The following is an 11,382-nucleotide window of genomic DNA, read 5'->3' on the forward strand; positions in this document are numbered from 1 at the left end:
TACAGAGGAAAGCGGCATGACCGGGGTTGTCATTTTTCCATAGAGCACCCTGCTGTGGTGTGGACAATAGATGGCTGTGAGTAAGAGGAGGATCAGCAAGTAGAGTTATGAGGCTGCTGCTGTTATCCGGGCGGGATGTGATAAGGTCCAGAGGAAAGTTAACAACGGCCAACCGTTCTCCAGCGCTAACTGGGTGCCAGCCACGCTCTGGGATAAATATTTGCAAATGTTATTGCATCTCATCCTTATGGTTATTGTCCCCGTATTACAGATGGAGGCACAGAGGCTCGGTCACTGTGCTAATAAGTGGCAGAAGGAAGGCTTAAGTCCATGGACCCTGACATCAGCACCCAGTATTCTGCTCAATGCTGAGGACAGTGGGTGGAGACAAGGGTTTGGAGTCCAGAGCTGAACAGGTGGTGGGCCCTCCAGGACAGCCGTCAATGGGATCAACAGTGAGCCCAAACACATGAGCAGGTTTGAAGAACCCTGCAGTTATAGGTCTGGGATTCTGGGACAGTGTCCAAGCTCAGGAAGAACCCAGCGTGTCTCTGGTGCTCTCATTGTGGGCCTCCCCATGGCGTGCCGACGCGAGGCGGGCTCCACCAGACGTCTCTGCTGCAGCTCCACTCCTCACTGCCTTCACCTCTTTTCCTGCAGGAGTGCTAAGAACGGGGCCCCACCCCCAGTTCCGGCCTTGGGAGGACGTTTTTGCAGGCTCCCCTGTCCTCCTAGGACCCTGCTCCTCACGGAGGGCACTGCTAGTGTGTGTACACTGGTCGTGGGGGTCAGCTGGTGCTGGTCATCTCTGGGCCGGGCCCTGGCCTTCACCTGGGGGCCCTGTGGCTTCCCAGACCAGCGCGAGGCAGAGTCCCCGGAAAGTCTGGCGCTTGGGTCAGAGCTGAGAAAATGGAATCTGCTCCTCAGGAAGAGCTTTCCAGCGGCAGTGTGGGTTCTGCTTGTGCTGCCTCTCCTGGGTCACGGAGGGAGAAGCTGGCCTCCCCACTCACCTCTGTGAACTCTGCCAGGCCCTGTAGCCGGCGGGGCCAGCTGATGTCTGAGACCGGCGGCCGCTGAGCAGCACTGCTGAATCACCCCGCAGCAGTGAGTGCTGCGGCCTCCGTGTGGGGCTCTGCTTTGTCCTTCGCAGATCAGGGTGTTGGTTTTCTTTTTTTAATAAACAAAACTGAACCTGACTCACAACTCAATAGAGGACCACAGCTTGCTCAGAGTCACCAGCATCACCATGGTAACCATGTCATCTGTGAGCACTTGAAAAGGAAGTTATCAACAGCAACCTGCGGCTTCCTTCCTACCTCACAGCAGCGCTGGGTTTCTACCACTCCCTAACTCTTGGGGCTGTGTGAATGGCCCAGGGCCAGGCCTGGGCTCCCCTGAAAGCTGAACGTAGGGGCCCGTGGTTCCCACTCATGCTGGCCTATCTGCCTCCTGGACATCCTTCCAAAAGGACCTGAGAAAGTCTCTTTTGTGCTGGGGTCCTGGGGGCAGACATGAAGCCCATATTTTAAAGCTGTTTATCTAAATTTTAAAACAGTTTTCTCATTGCTACCAGGGGATAAAATTGTGTGGTGGGTACAGCTTCAGAGATGATAAAAATTAGAATTAAAATGAATGTGAAGATGTTAATAATAATAATAACCATTTATGAAATGCCTACCACCGTGAGTCAGGCATTGTATAGGAAGCTCTATATACCTTGTCTCCCTTGCTGTAATTAATTTTCTAGAGGCAATTTTATTTAATAAATGAATTTTAATTAGTTTAATAATAATAAGTAAGATTTATTGAGTGTTGGACTCTCTGCTAAGCACTAATGTGTATTTTCCCATGGGAAGCACTGTGATTATCCCCATTTTACAGATGGGAAAACTGAAGCTTAGGTCAAAGAATTTGTCTGAAATCACTCTGCTGCCAAAGGATGGAAGTAGGGTTTAGATTAAGTGTATCTGGCAGGTGTCCTCATTATTTTAGCATTGCCTAAAGCTCAGTAAAGGTGCCAAGTACATACTGAGTGTGGGCTTCCCTGATAGCTCAGTTGGTAAAGACTCTGCCTGCAATGCAAGAGACCTGGGTTTGATCCCTGGGTTGGGAAGATCCCCTGGAGATGGGAAAGGCTACCCACGCCAGTATTCTGGCCTAGAGAATTCCCTGGACTGTATAGTCCATGGGGTCGCAAAGATTCGGACACAACTTTCACTTTCACATACTGAGCAGATAGAGGCTCCAGGTTTGCCTGGTATAAGAGACTTTCTCCAAGAGCCTTGACTAGAATTTTACTCCCCAGAAGTTTCCTAGTCACCCTCATCAGGGTCAACTGGGGAGACAGAAGGAAATGCAGATTCTAGGCCCAACAACATCTATTGCATCAGATTTTTGGGTGTGGGTCCTACAATTCTGTGTTTTGGGCAACTCTCCACGTTGAACTCTAACACTGGAGAATTTACAGTTGACTAAGCTCCCAGAGAGCAGGGACCACGCGTTCCCTGGGACATCCCCAGGGCCTTGTTCAGGGCATGGCCTTGAGTAGGGGCTCAGAAAACATACTTTGGATTTGAATGAAAATGAAATGGGGCCTGTGGAGACCCCTAAGCCTTGTCAGGGCCAGGCCCTCCCCTGGCTCCAGAGAGTCCACCCACTACTACCCCCCCACCCCCCACTCCCCTAGCAGAACTGCCCCCAGGCTCTGCTCACTCCTGTGACTTCCCCTGCAGTGGGAGCAGCGGGGAACCTGTTGCCATAAAGCTCCCCTGGGCAGGGGTCGGTGGGGGGGATGTAGAAACATAAGCCAGCTTTCAAGGCAGATACTACCCTGACTCCTCAGCCAAATGTCTTGGGTGGATACCCACAGGTTAGAGAGGACAGCTTGGGATCTCTTCCTCTGACAAGTTTTAACCATAGAAGAGGCTTATTTATCAGAGCAAACCACCCAACATCAAGTAACAAGGCACTGGATCTATAAGAAATGCTATATGCCTACTAGGGACTATTAAGCAGTTGTTTAAAAGTAAGACTATTGAAGAATATTTAATGACGTGGTAAAATCTTCACCAAAAAAATAAGAGAAGAAAGACAGAATACAAAGTTACCTGCACTGGAAAGATGTTTGTGAAATGTGGCAGAGAGGCCAGTGGTCCCCCAATATCTGTTCTCCCCTTTCGCCATAGTTAATAGAAGCCCTCCTTGGAAAAGATCCCATTTCCCGGGGGCCGTGGGACTGAGTGCTGGCTGGTAGGGTATAAGCAGAAGTGATGCGTGTGAATTCCAGGACATGTCCTTTGAGGAGAAGGGGTTCCTTCTTTGCTTCCTCCCCCTGGAGCAGCTCTTAGGTCGTGATTGGGAAGCACGTGCTAAGGAGGGGGAGCCCCAGTTAGAAGGAGCCTGAGTCTCTAATGGTCATAGAGTCTCTGTACCTGTCTGGGCTGCTTCCCTCTGGACATCATTTCCTAGAGAGAGTAATGAATTTGTAATTTTGGGTTTTCTGTCATTTGCAGATGAAACAATTATAATCAATGTAAGATATGTGGTTAAATAAACAGATACTGCAGGTTCAAAATAATATGAATTGTATGATTCCAATTTTATTTTCAAATGTGTGTTTACATATGCTTACATATGTATGCTATTGATGCTTTTGAATTGAGGTGTTGAAGAAGACTCTTGAGAGTCCCTTGGACTGCAAGGAGGTCAAACCAGCCCATCCTAAAGGAGATCAGTCCTGAATATTCACTGGAAGGACTGATGTTGAAGCTGGAACTCCAATACTTTGGCTACCTGATGTGAAGAAATGACTCATTGGAAAAGTGCCTGATGTTGGGAAAGGTTGAAGGCGGGAGGAGAACAGGACAACAGAGAATGAGATGGTTGGATGGCATCACCGATGTGATGGATATGAGTTTGATTAAGCTCCGGGAGTTGGTGATGGACAGGGAAGCCTGGTGTGCTGCAGTCCATGGGGTCGCAAAGAGTCAGACACGACTGAGCAACTGAACTGACCGACTGACATATGTATGCAGAAAAGTGGATGGGAAGGTTGAAAACTAAAATGTCAGCAGAGGTTATTTCAAAGTGATGAGGCTATAGGGTTCTCACATGTAGTCTTGTTTGTTTATCTGTATTTTCCATTGATTTATAACAAAATTTGTACTTTTTAAATAAGAAAAAATAATAAAAGGTATAAATGACCCCATATATGATCCATATGGGTTCTAATCATAAAATATATAACTTATTCATGATTACATGGAAAAAGGACTGAAAAGAAGTGTACTAAAGTAAATATTAATCTCCAAGGGCATGGGAAACCGTTTAAAATATATTATTGGGAGGGGAAAAGGTTATTAAACAGTATAATTCTAGGGTTGTGTTTTTTTTGGTAAAAAGAATAAAGTGAATATAAAATGAACACAATGTTATATGCCAATTATATCTCCATTAGAAAAAGAATAAAATTATATAAATACACGCTAGAAAAAAGAACCAGGAGGAGATTAACCAATATTTAAATTACGTGATTCCCAAGGAGAGATTTTGGTGATTCTTATTTTTCTCTTTCTACTTTTTGGCATTTTCGAATTCCCCCCACCCCGCCCCGTAAACCCGTAAGAAGCTTAAGTATTTAAAAATGTTTTTATTTAGAGAAATTTTAACAACACAGAAAAGGGTGTTCCAACAGACAGTAAAACACACACCTCTCCACTGTCCAGAGCTCAAATGATTAATATTTTGTCATACGTAATTCCTGTCTTTATTTTTAAGAAACACAGAGGAACAGTAAAGTCCTCTTTATGTATGTCTATCACGATCATTAAAAACGCTTAAATTAGAGAGAACTTGCCCTGTCTGGGACAGCCAGGGTGGGGCCGTGGGAGGACAGGACGGAGGCATTCAGGGCCTGTTCACTTCCGTCCACCTTCGGCCAAGGGTTTGGCTCCAAGTGCCTATTTCCAGGATGGAGGTGGCCTGGGTACCAGGGTGTCAGATCGGCCTGGAGCTTCCGCTGGAACAGGCAGCAGCCAGCAGGGCTGAAGAGGAGGGTCCCAGCCGAGCACTTCCCTCCTGAGGTCAGCTGGTGCCCAACTAGTGTTTATGAAGAGGGTGGGGCCCCGGTCGCCCAGCTCTGAGGCCTTTGCTCTCAGGGGAGCTGGCCCACGGCAGCCCACAAGCAAAGGGCGGCAAAACCACTGGCTCCTGAGAGGCTCGGAGGCTGGCCCCCAGCTGGGAGGATGCTGGGAAGCGAGGGCCAGCAGCTAGGTGGTCAAATGGTCAGTGGAGGTTAAGGAGGTCCAGAAGGAGGGAGGGGAAAGGGAAGGAGAGGGAGAAAAGGGAAGAGGCAGGAGCACTCACATTACCCGACTTTCTGTGGGTAGTTGTTACGTCCATTTCACAGAAGAGGAAACTGAGGCTCAGAAGGGTTGGGTCACTTGCCCCAGGTCTCCCAGCTCCTATCAGTCCAGACTGAGACTCCGACGACCCCAAGGCTCACGTCATGGGGCAGTTAGGAGGCAGCCATTCTGGATGACTCAGGGCCTAGGGCAAGGCTTGGGGACATTTGGAGGCTGATTTCCAGGAGGCGGTGGGACGGGAAGATAAGGCTTCTGAGGCAGCCTGGTCTCACTCAGCGTGAATTGACAAAGGCATCACCCACCGTCTGGCTTGGAGGCTCAGAGAGGCTGGTCACGTCTGAACTGATTTTGGAGAAAGAATTTCCCAGGGTCCTTTCTTTTTTGACTTTACGGAAAACAAAAGCCTCTAGGCCCATAGCCAGTTCTTCAGGAAAATATCAGAACATCCCCCGAGAACTGGGAGGGAGACGAGAGTGGACCCACCTAGACCTTCCCACTCACCTGCCAGACGCACATCCCTTCCCTGTCCGCTCCTGGGCCAAGGTCGGGGGCAGGCTGCTGTGTCCATGTGCGTCTGTGTGTATGTGGGCAGCGCGTGCACTCGCGCACACGCACACACACACAGCGTCAGCAGCAGCCTCCCAGTGGACCACCACTGTCAGGCCTGCCCTTGTCTCCATCACCTGGCAGAGATCCCCAAAGGTGGAATAGGCCCGGAGGCCCAGGCCGAGTCACGGACGAGCTCTGTAAATGATCCAGCTCCCTGTGGGCCTCCTATTTCCTTGACTCAAATACCAGGAGCAGCGCCCTCTTGATGCCAGCGCTGTGGGCCAGGAGAGACACACGTTAACTCCTCTGGGGAGGCTGCAGTCTTTTATCAAGTGGAGTTGGCTGAAATTTTGGCTCTGCTGAATTCTGGCTATGCGGTCTTGGCAGGTTCTCTAAACTTGCCGAGGTTCAGTGCCTTTATCAAATGGGGATGTTTTTGTTATGATGATGATAACAGACACATACCTCCTCTTCTAGTGGCTGGAGGATTAAACCCAGTAGTACACAGGAAGTGTCTGTGTGTTTCACACAGAACCTGGCGTACATCAAACGCCCGGCGGAGGCACCTAACGCTTGCCTCCTTCTCCACCTCTCCCACCCCCAGCCCTCTGCTGGAATCTGGCCTTTTCTCAGATGCAGCAAGAGAATGACAAAACCTCCATCCCCTTCTCAGGCATTGAGTATTCCCCTGCTCAGGACTGAGGCAGCTATACAGTGTCTGAGGACCAGCTGGAGGAATTCGGGCTGAATCTAACGTGTCAGGAAAATGGATAGAGGAAATGGGCCTCCAAGGTGGGGGAGACCAGCAGGTGGCCCCTGGATGGAAAACCACAAATTCTGCTGCTTTCTGGCTCGACTGCCCCACACAGGGCCCCACCCTATCTTTTCTGCCCCACTCTCTGCAGATCCTCACAGACAGGGCGCCAGTCCTCTAGTGCTGCTCAGGTTGTTGTCGCCAAGTCAAGTCCAATTATTTGCGACCACACGGACTGCAGCACGCCAGGCTTCCCTGTCCTTCACTATCTCCCAGGGTTTGCTCAAACTCACGTCCATTGAGTCAGCAATGCCACCCAACCATCCCATCCTCTGTCCCCCTCTTCTCCTCCTGCCTTCAATCTTCCCCAGCATCAGGGTCTTTTCCAATGAGCCGGCTGCTCGCTTCATCAGGTGGCCCAAGTATTGGAGCTTCAGCTTCAGCATCAGTCCTTCCAATGAATATTCAGGGTTGATTATGATTGCTGCTCAGATGATTATTATTGACATCAGTTAGGATGCTGTTCCTAGATAATGACCACTGGCTCTGTGCCAGGTGGGGCACCAGGCATTATTTCCTTGTCATGACAATCCAAGAGGGGATACTGTATTTTTCCCAGGAAACAGAGGAGGACATTGAGCTCCAGAGGGGTTGAGACTTGACCACGATGGAAGTGGCCCAGCTGAGATTGTTTTGAGGCTGGGAGAACATGGGGGCAGAGAGGATCTTGATGGGCAGGAAGAGATCCTGCAGACTCAGACGCACCAGTTGCCAGGGCTCTTGGTCTGGGATCCATGGGGTCCTGCTGGAGGCTGCTCCGTTCTGTTCATGGCCGCCTGACTTGGCACCCAAGGCGCCCACGGAGTCCTGGCTGCAGGATGGATATCTGCCCACCCTCACGCTCGGGAGCTTCCTGTCTGCCCTGGTCTGCTCGGGAGCTTCCTGTCTGCCCTGGTCTGAAAGCACGTGCCTCCTCCAAGTTCGTGTGTTGAAACCCTAATGCCCAATGTGATAGTATTAGAAGGCGGGGTCTTTGGGAGGTGCCTAGGTCATGAGGGGCTTTCCTGGTGGCTCAGATGGTAAAGAATCTGCAGACAGGGCAGGAGACTCAGGTTCGATCCTTGAGCCGGGAAGATCCCCTAGAGAAGGAAATGGCAACCCACTCCAGCATTCTTGCCTATAGAATTCCATGGACAGAGGAGCCTGGTGGGCTACAGTCCACGGGATCATGAGGATGAAGCCTCATGAATGCGATCAGTGCTCTTAGAAGAGATCCCACAGAGCCCCCTGGCCCCTTCCAGAAGAGGGCTCTCACCAGAACCTACCATGCTGGCACTTTGGTCTGGGATGTCCAGCTGTCACAACTGAGAGAAATAAATTCCTCTTGTGTATTAGCCACCCACTGTGTGGTGTTTCATGATAGCGGCTAAAACAGACTAAAGCCTCACTGTTCTCTCCATGGAGCCCCTGACCCCATCCACAGCTGGGGAAGGAGAGGAGGACGCTGACTGTCTCCTTCCAGCCTGGGCTGGGCAAGGACCAGTTAGGAGAACAGAACCGCACTTTTAGTAGAGGGAATGGTTGCAAGAGCTGCAGGGCACATGGGGAGTGGGGAGGCCACTAGTCCTCAGGAAACTGCCACAATCCCTGAGGCTGGAAGAATAAGGGGAGGAAGGGTGGTACTCAAGTCCAGGGTCTGGGGCTGCCTACTGGGAACTGGAGCCACGAGGGGAGGGAGCCAGGACTGGAGACACCCCTGGAAGCTGGGGGTCAAGAGGGGGGTAGGGATAAATACCCAAACTCCTCTTTCTCCTATACCTTTCATTGGGTAAACCTGGTCAGAAGCCAGTTGGCAGGGGAGTCTGGGGGGTGTCATTTGCCTTCCAAATATGTCGAGCAGAACAGAGAAAGGAATAGATGTGACAATAAAGAAAAAGCAGATGACCAGGACTCAGGCTGTTCCAAGGCAGATTCCAGATCCCAACCTGCTGGAGGGCTCCTGCTGGAGAGAGTGGGCAGGCTCCAGATGCTGATGGTCAGGGGATCTCTGGCCACCTTGGTTGGGTCTGGTAGACCCTAACTGACAGAGCCGGCGTCCCTCTATGTACCTGACTCTGACCTGGTGATCTCCGCCAATCTTGTCCTTCACTCCAGCTCTAGTCCTAACTTCCTGCACTGGCCTCACAATCTGGGTTCTCACCATGCCATTCCCCTGGCTCAACGAGGCCCACCCAAGTTATAAGACCAGAGAAAATGCTGCCCAATTCCAAAGCCACCCACCAGCATCTGGTTAAGAAGTGAAAGTATTAGTCTCTCAGTCACGTCTGACTCTGGGGGACCCCGTGGACTGCAGCCTGCCAGGCTCCTCTTTCCATGGTGTGGGTAGCCATCCCCTTCTCCAGGAGCTCTTTCCCATCCAAGGATCGAACCCAGGTCTCCTGCATTGCAGGCGGATTCTTTACCATCTGAGACACCAGGGAAGCCCGAAACTCAGGTCCAATCCAGCTTTGTCAGTTCAAGCAAAGTCGTTTCACCTCTCTAAATCTTAATCTGCTTATCTAAAAAACAGGGCTAGCAACGATGCATACCTGCAGGGCTGTTGTGAAGAGAAAATAAGCTAACATGTGTGCTCAGCATGTGCTGAGTATCCCAGATGGTAACTTCAAAAGGCGTGGGAAGAAAGGCTTGGCGTTGCTGCTGACTCAGGAGGAAGCACCTCTGGACCTTGAAGGTCCTGGCTGACCAGAGTCCACTCACTGGTCATTTTCCCGGAGGTCTGATTCGCCCACATTCCAGTGGGCTGAGTAATGAGGCAGCCCTTTCCCCAGTCTGCATGAGCGGAATTCTCACGGCTGAAAGAAGGAAGTTTGTTGCTCAGAACTGGGACATGCCCCGTTTGGGGCACTGCTGATGGCTGTCTGGATGGCTGATCGACGGGTCCAAGGAAGCTGAGTGTCCCTGCGGCAGGGCCTGCTGGGTGTCTGAGGACTGCGAGGCCCCCGCCTGCCTGTTTGTCTGCAGAGACCACCTCTGGTCTCATCTGGAGGACAAGGTTGACAGAGTTCAGGCTCTCCCCTGGGCTTTCTCTTGTGTGCTGGGGGTGGGGGCAGGATAGGAGGCCTAGTAGCCAATCAAAAACTTTCTTGGACTTCCCCGGTGGTCCAGTGGCTAAGATGCCTCCCTACGCAAGCCTGGGTTCAATCCCTGGTGAGGGAACTAGATCCCACATGCTGCAACTAAGAGCTCATATGTCACAACTAAAAGACCCCACATGCTGTAACTAAGCCCCAGCACAGCCAAATAAAATAAAAATAAAATAAAATACAAATGAAAGAAAACTTTCTTGTGCTCAGCATAGTGTTACAGAATATTGGGACTCCAGAGCTTGAGAAAGCTTCAGACAGAATCCTGCACCATCAGGGAGTGGGGGCTGGAGCCCAGAGGGCCCTCTTGATAGATTGCACATCGTCAGGGCTGGAAAGGTCCTGGGTCTGAACCCAGAATGACTACTGCCGAGAGCCTCAGGCAGAGCCATGGGACCTTAGAACTGGAAGGGACTCAGGGAATGTTTCTGCTGGAAGGCACACTAGAGTGTGTTTAATTCAAACTTCCGATTTTATAGCTGAATCCTCAGCTCTCTGTGCAACTAGCCATGGGTGCGTCTGAGAAGAATTTTCTAGAGTTGAGGGCCATGTGACTGCTTTAGGTGTTTAGGCTGGGGCAGAGAGAAGCAAATGCTTATAATTTATCTGTGAGGTCATCCTTCCAGGAAAAAGAAGAAAAATAGCGATGGAACGTTTATTCCACAAGTATGAAGTATGTATTGACCCCTCTGTGCTGGTCCCAGCAGGGAAATGAAGAGGAGTGAAACACTGCAAGGTAAGAAGTGGCAGAAAACCAATGTGAGCTGGTTTCAACAGAAGGACATTATTGGCTCATGTAACTGGAAGTCAAGAGGTAGAGTGGGTGTTTTGGATTAAATTGTGACCTCCTCCCAAATTCATATGTTGAAGGCTTAACTTCAATGGGGACTATATTTGGAGATAAGGATAATTAAGGTTAAATGAGGCCATAGACTGGAACCCTAATCCGTTCAGACTGGTGTCTATATAAGAAGAGGAAGAGACACCAGAGAGCTCTCTTCTCACACACACAGAGATGAGGCCATGTGAGGACACAGTGAGAAGGTGGCTGTCTGCAAGTCAGCCAGCGAGGCCTCACCAGAAACCAACTCTGGACTTACAGCCTTCCAGAATCATGAGAAAGTAAATTCCTATTGCTTAAGCCCCTTTGTTGTTCAGTTGCTAAGTCATGTGTGACTCTTTGTAACCCCATGGACTGTAGCACTCCAGGCTTCCCTGTCCTTCACTATCTCCCAGTGTTTGCTCAAACTCACATCCATTGAATCAGTGATGCCATCCAACCATCTCATCCTCTGTCACCCCCTTCTCCTCCTGCCCTTAATCTTTCCCAGCATCTGGGTCTCTTCCAATGAGTTGGCTCTTCACATGAGGTAGCCAAAGTACTGGAACTTCAGCATCAGTCCTTTCAAAGAATATTCAGGACTGATTTCCTTTAGGATTGACTGGCTTGGTCTCCTTGCAGTCCAAGGGACTCTCAAGAGTCTTTTCCAACACCACAGTTCAAAAGCATCAGTTCTTCGGCTCTCAGCTTCCTTATGGTCCAACTCTCACATCCATACATGACTACTGGAAA

The sequence above is a fragment of the Muntiacus reevesi genome, chromosome 9 (genome assembly GCF_963930625.1).
Source record: "Muntiacus reevesi chromosome 9, mMunRee1.1, whole genome shotgun sequence".
In the NCBI taxonomy this organism is placed as follows: domain Eukaryota; kingdom Metazoa; phylum Chordata; class Mammalia; order Artiodactyla; family Cervidae; genus Muntiacus; species Muntiacus reevesi.